This window comes from Crinia signifera, chromosome 6, assembly GCF_055691185.1.
Source record: "Crinia signifera chromosome 6, ASM5569118v1, whole genome shotgun sequence".
Taxonomy (NCBI): Eukaryota; Metazoa; Chordata; class Amphibia; order Anura; family Myobatrachidae; genus Crinia; species Crinia signifera.
The window spans coordinates 245214028-245220505 of NC_139222.1; the positions used below are offsets into that span (position 1 = coordinate 245214028).

At 62.8% G+C, this 6478-nt stretch overlaps 2 long non-coding RNA genes across 2 annotated transcripts in view; both read left to right on the plus strand.

The window, feature by feature from the left end:
- Window positions 1-589: 589 nt before the first annotated feature.
- On the plus strand, window positions 590-4167 carry LOC146007256 (uncharacterized). The gene is made up of 3 exons (XR_014444301.1): window positions 590-721; window positions 2628-2791; window positions 3657-4167. It is a non-coding gene; the product is annotated as an uncharacterized LOC146007256 (long non-coding RNA).
- Window positions 4168-5834: 1667 nt separating this feature from the next.
- LOC146009135 (uncharacterized) overlaps window positions 5835-6478 on the plus strand; it is a 6610-nt gene continuing 5966 nt past the window's right edge. The window contains exon 1 of the long non-coding RNA XR_014444615.1: window positions 5835-6183. This is a non-coding gene — a long non-coding RNA (uncharacterized LOC146009135). The remainder of the gene's footprint in view (window positions 6184-6478) is intronic.

The window sequence follows — 6478 nt, forward strand, 5'->3', positions numbered from 1 at the left end:
TCACAGACACACCACACATAGACTTTGGCTAGGCAGTGCATATTTATATTTTATTAGATTTGTATTTGCTGGGCTTTATTGTACTTTTAACTTTAGATTCAGAAAGTAAAGATCCAGTAAATGAGCCTTATGGAGCTGCTGGGCTCTGTCTGTCTGTGTTACACTGGGCTCTGTCTGTGTGTGTGTTACACTGGGCTCTGTCTGTCTGTGTTACACCTCCCACTTGCTTTACTTCCTGGTGAACTAAATGAACTAATCTTTGCCAGAGCAGTGATCTGAACGATTTAGTTCACTTTGAAGATTAGTTCATTTTGAACTAATCATTCACGAACTACCCATCACTAGTAGAATATACTGTCTGCAAGGGTCCTCTGTATGTACACTCTACGTGTCCAGTCACCCTGCAGCAAAAATCATGCTGCTGCTCTCAGGCTGACAGGACAGGGAGAGACTGAGAGTGTATATACAGAGAACACTCGCAGGCAGAGTATATTCTAGTATTAACAAGCCAGCAGCTGCTGCTGTCTCCTCTCCAGCAGGGTAGATGCTGCATTGTAGGAGTAGAGATGGCTAGTGAAAGGAGGACAGCTGATGACATCACACCCACGTGACCAGCTGTCATCAATGGGAGGAGTAAACTGAGTTCCTTCCATTCTTCGTTTACTACTGCAAGCAGGACAGGAGCATGTTGTAGACTGTGTGTGGTGCTCCCGAGTATAAGGTACACATACACCCAGCGGCACACCTTCCCCTCGCCCACACACTGTTCACTCCTGCACACACACTGCCCCCCTGCACATAATTCCCCCAAACTGCCCCCCTGCACATAATGCTCCAACACTGCCCACCTGCACATAATGCCCCCACACTGCCCCCCCTGCACATAATGCTCCCACACTGTCCCTCCCACTGCACATAATACCCCCACACTGTCCCTATTGCACATACTGCCCCAACACTGCCCATACTGTCCCCTACACATAATACCCCCACACTGCACAACCTGCCCCCCCTGCACTTAGAGCTCTGTTCACTCCACTGTTCACTCCTGTACACACTGCCCCCCCCCCCCCTGCACATAATACCCCCAAACTGCCCCCCCGGCACATAATACCGTTTGTACGCTGGCCCCCCCCCCAGTGCCCCGTGTGTGTGTATGCTGCACCCCCCAGTGCCCCTGTGTGTAAGCTCCCCCCCCCAGTGCCCCCCGTGTGTGTACGCTTCCCCCCCAGTTCCCCCCGTGTGTGTACGCTGCCCCCCCAGTGCCCCCCGTGTGTGTGTACGCTGCCCCCCCAGTGCCCCCCGTGTGTGTGTACGCTGCCCCCCCAGTGCCCCCCGTGTGTGTGTACGCTGCCCCCCCAGTGCCCCCCGTGTGTGTGTACGCTGCCCCCCCCAGTGCCCCCCGTGTGTGTACGCCGTCCCCGCCCTAGTGCCCCCCGTGTGTGTACGCCGTCCCCGCCCCAGTGCCCCCTGTGTGTGTACGCTGTCCCCGCCCCAGTGCCCCCCGTGTGTGTGCGCTGTCCCCGACCCAGTGCCCCCGTGTGTACGCTGTCGCCCCCCGTGCCTCTCATGTGTACGCTGGGCCCCCCGTGTGTACGCTGTCCCTCACCAGTGCCCCCGTGTGCACGCTGTGCCCCCTGTGTGTATGCTGTCCCCGTGCCCTCCGTGTGTACGCTGTCCCCCCCCTTGCCCCCCGTGTGTACGCTGTTTCACCCCCCCAGTGCCCTCCGTGTGTACGCTGCCCACCCCAGTGCCCTCCGTGTGTACGCTGCCCACCCCAGTGCCCTCCGTGTGTACGCTGCCCACCCCAGTGCCCTCCGTGTGTACGCTGCCCACCCCAGTGCCCTCCGTGTGTACGCTGCCCACCCCAGTGCCCTCCGTGTGTACGCTGCCCACCCCAGTGCCCTCCGTGTGTACGCTGCCCCCCGTGTCCTCCGTGTGTACGCTGTCGCCCCCGTGTGTACGCTGTCACCCCCCGTGTGTACGCTGTCGCCCCCGTGTGTAGGCCGTCGCCCCCCCCAGTGTCCCCGTGTGTGTACGCTGTCCCCCACCAGTGCCCCCGTGTGTGTACGCTTTCCCCACCAGTGCCCCCGTGTGTGTACGCTGTCCCCCCATGTGTGTACGCTGTCCCCCCCCCCCCCAGTCCTCCCGTGTGTGTGCGCTGTGCCCCCGTGTGCTGTGTGCACTGTCCCCCACCAGTGCCCCGTGTGTGTACGCTGTCCCCCCCAGTGCCCCCGTGTGTGTGTGCTGTGCCCCCCCAGTGCTCCCGTGTGTGTGCGCTGTTTGCCCCCCATGTGTGTACGCTCCCCCCCAGTGCCCCCCGTGTGTGTACGCTGTCCCCCCAGTGCCCCTGTGTGTGTACGCTGTGCCCCCCCCCCCAGTGCCCCGCGTTTTTACGCTGTTTGCCCCCCATGTGTGTACGCTCCCAGTGCCCCCCCCGTGTGTACGCTGTCCCCCCTGCTATCCTACATTCCCTACCATCCAGCCAGGGGACATGGCCGCCCGCCAGCCAGCAGCTCCTATCCCCGGCATCCTACATCCCTGGCCGCCCGCCCACAGCTCCTAAAGCTAAGCCCTTTATTATTGTTGTTGTTGTCATTATTATTATTATTATATCTCCTGCCCAGACTCTGTCCTCCCCATGCTGCCGCCGGGACTCGTCGGGACCAGGTTCAGGCGCTTCCACAGCCTGCGGCCTAACAGTCTGTTGAAGCCCCAGCCTTAAGTTGCCTCCGCCACCCGGAAGACAGAAAGCAGCCACCCGGGCCATCAGAGGAGCAGCTGCACCCAGGTAAATTCGTCCCTCCACTGTCCCTGTGTGTACCATGTCCCCCATCCCCACTATCCCTGTGTGTACCCTGTCCCTCACACCACTATCCATGTGCATACCCTGTCCCCCCACTGTCCTGTATGTACGCTGTCCTCCCCCCAGTGCCCGCCGTGTGTACGCTGTCCCCCCCATTGTCCGCCGTGTGTACGCTGCCCCCCCCCATGTGTACACTGCCCCCCCTGTACTGCAGCTGCACCCAGGTAAATCCTTCCCCCCACTGTCCCTGTGTGTACCCTGTCCCCCACCCCACTATACCCGTGTGTACCCTGTGCCCCCGTGTGTTCGCTGCCCCCCGTTTGTGCATTGTGCCCCCGTGTGTACGCTGCCCCCCCAGTGCCCTCCGTGTGTACGCTGTCGCCCCCCGTGTGTACGCTGCCCTCCGTGCATACGCTGTCCCCCCATGTGTACGGTGTGCCCCCCGTGTGTACGCTGTCCCTCCCCAGAGCACCCCGTGTGTACGCTGTGCCCTGCGTGTGTACGCTGTGCCCCCTGTGTGTGTACGCTGTCCCCCCAGTGCCCCTGTGTGTGTACGCTGTGCCCCCCCCAGTACCCCGCGTTTTTACGCTGTTTGCCCCCCATGTGTGTACGCTCCCAGTGCCCCCCCCCCCGTGTGTACGCTGTCCCCCCTGCTATCCTACATTCCCTACCATCCAGCCAGGGGACATGGCCGCCCGCCAGCCAGCAGCTCCTATCCCCGGCATCCTACATCCCTGGCCGCCCGCCCACAGCTCCTAAAGCTAAGCCCTTTATTAATATTGTTGTTGTCATTATTATTATTATTATTATTATTATTATTATTATTATTATTATTATATCTCCTGCCCAGACTCTGTCCTCCCCATGCTGCCGCCGGGACTCGTCGGGACCAGGTTCAGGCGCTTCCACAGCCTGCGGCCTAACAGTCTGTTGAAGCCCCAGCCTTAAGTTGCCTCCGCCACCCGGAAGACAGAAAGCAGCCACCCGGGCCATCAGAGGAGCAGCTGCACCCAGGTAAATTCGTCCCTCCACTGTCCCTGTGTGTACCATGTCCCCCATCCCCACTATCCCTGTGTGTACCCTGTCCCTCACACCACTATCCATGTGCATACCCTGTCCCCCCACTGTCCTGTATGTACGCTGTCCTCCCCCCAGTGCCCGCCGTGTGTACGCTGTCCCCCCCCATTGTCCGCCGTGTGTACGCTGCCCCCCCCATGTGTACACTGCCCCCCCTGTACTGCAGCTGCACCCAGGTAAATCCTTCCCCCCACTGTCCCTGTGTGTACCCTGTCCCCCACCCCACTATACCCGTGTGTACCCTGTCCCCCCAGTGCCCCCGTGTGTTCGCTGCCCCCCCAGTGCCCCCCGTTTGTGCATTGTCCCCCCAGTGCCCCCCGTGTGTACGCTGCCCCCCAGTACCCCCGTGTTTACACTGTGTCCCCCCCAGTGCCCCCTGTGTGTACGCTGCCCCCCGTGTGTACGCTGTTTTCCCCCCCCCAGTGCCCCCCGTGTGTATGCTGTCCCCCCCCCCAGTGCCCCCCGTGTGTACGCTGTCACTCCACAGTGCCCACGTGTGTGCGCTGTCACTCCACAGTGCCCACGTGTGTGCGCTGTGCCCCCCGTGTGTACGCGCCCCCCCAGTGCCCCCCATGTGTACGCTGCAGCCCCCCCCCAGTGCCTCTCATGTGTACGCTGGGCCCCCCGTGTGTACGCTGTCCCTCACCAGTGCCCCCGTGTATACCCTGTCCCCCCGTGTGTTCGCTGCCCCCCCAGTGCCCCCCGTTTGTGCATTGTCCCCCCCAGTGCCCCCGTGTGTTCGCTGCCCCCCAGTGCCCCCCCGTTTGTGCATTGTCCCCCCCAGTGCCCCCGTGTGTACGCTGCCCCCCCAGTACCCCCGTGTTTACACTGTGTCCCCCCCAGTGCCCCCTGTGTGTACGCTGCCCCCGTGTGTACGCTGTTTCCCCCCCCCCCTAGTGCCCCCCGTGTGTATGCTGTCCCCCCCAGTGCCGCCGTGTGTATGCTGTCCCCCCCCAGTGCCCCCCATGTGTATGCTGCCCCCCCCCAGTGCCCCCCGTGTGTACGCTGTCACTCCACAGTGCCCACGTGTGTGCGCTGTGCCCCCCGTGTGTACGCGTCCCCCCCAGTGCCCCCCATGTGTACGCTGCAGCCCCCGTGTGTACGCTGTCCCCCCCAGTGCCCCCCGTGTGTATGCTGTGCCCCCCGTGTGTACGCTGCCCCCTCCAGTGCCTCTCATGTGTACGCTGGGCCCCCCGTGTGTACGCTGTCCCTCACCAGTGCCCCCGTGTGCACGCTGTGCCCCCTGTGTGTACGCTGTCCCCGTGCCCTCCGTGTGTACGCTGTCCCCCCCCTTGCCCCCCCGTGTGTACGCTGTTTCACCCCCCCAGTGCCCTCCGTGTGTACGCTGCCCACCCCAGTGCCCTCCGTGTGTACGCTGCCCACCCCAGTGCCCTCCGTGTGTACGCTGCCCACCCCAGTGCCCTCCGTGTGTACGCTGCCCACCCCAGTGCCCTCCGTGTGTACGCTGCCCACCCCAGTGCCCTCCGTGTGTACGCTGCCCCCCGTGTCCTCCGTGTGTACGCTGTCGCCCCCGTGTGTAGGCCGTCGCCCCCCCCCCCAGTGTCCCCGTGTGTGTACGCTTTCCCCACCAGTGCCCCCGTGTGTGTACGCTGTCCCCCCATGTGTGTACGCTGTCCCCCCCCCCCAGTCCTCCCGTGTGTGTGCGCTGTGCCCCCGTGTGCTGTGTGCACTGTCCCCCACCAGTGCCCCGTGTGTGTACGCTGTCCCCCCCAGTGCCCCCGTGTGTGTGTGCTGTGCCCCCCCAGTGCTCCCGTGTGTGTGCGCTGTTTGCCCCCCATGTGTGTACGCTCCCCCCCAGTGCCCCCCGTGTGTGTACGCTGTCCCCCCAGTGCCCCTGTGTGTGTACGCTGTGCCCCCCCCCCCCCAGTGCCCCGCGTTTTTACGCTGTTTGCCCCCCATGTGTGTACGCTCCCAGTGCCCCCCCCCCGTGTGTACGCTGTCCCCCCTGCTATCCTACATTCCCTACCATCCAGCCAGGGGACATGGCCGCCCGCCAGCCAGCAGCTCCTATCCCCGGCATCCTACATCCCTGGCCGCCCGCCCACAGCTCCTAAAGCTAAGCCCTTTATTATTGTTGTTGTTGTCATTATTATTATTATTATATCTCCTGCCCAGACTCTGTCCTCCCCATGCTGCCCCCGGGACTCGTCGGGACCAGGTTCAGGCGCTTCCACAGCCTGCGGCCTAACAGTCTGTTGAAGCCCCAGCCTTAAGTTGCCTCCGCCACCCGGAAGACAGAAAGCAGCCACCCGGGCCATCAGAGGAGCAGCTGCACCCAGGTAAATTCGTCCCTCCACTGTCCCTGTGTGTACCATGTCCCCCATCCCCACTATCCCTGTGTGTACCCTGTCCCTCACACCACTATCCATGTGCATACCCTGTCCCCCCACTGTCCTGTATGTACGCTGTCCTCCCCCCAGTGCCCGCCGTGTGTACGCTGTCCCCCCCATTGTCCGCCGTGTGTACGCTGCCCCCCCCATGTGTACACTGCCCCCCCTGTACTGCAGCTGCACCCAGGTAAATCCTTCCCCCCACTGTCCCTGTGTGTACCCTGTCCCCCACCCCACTATACCA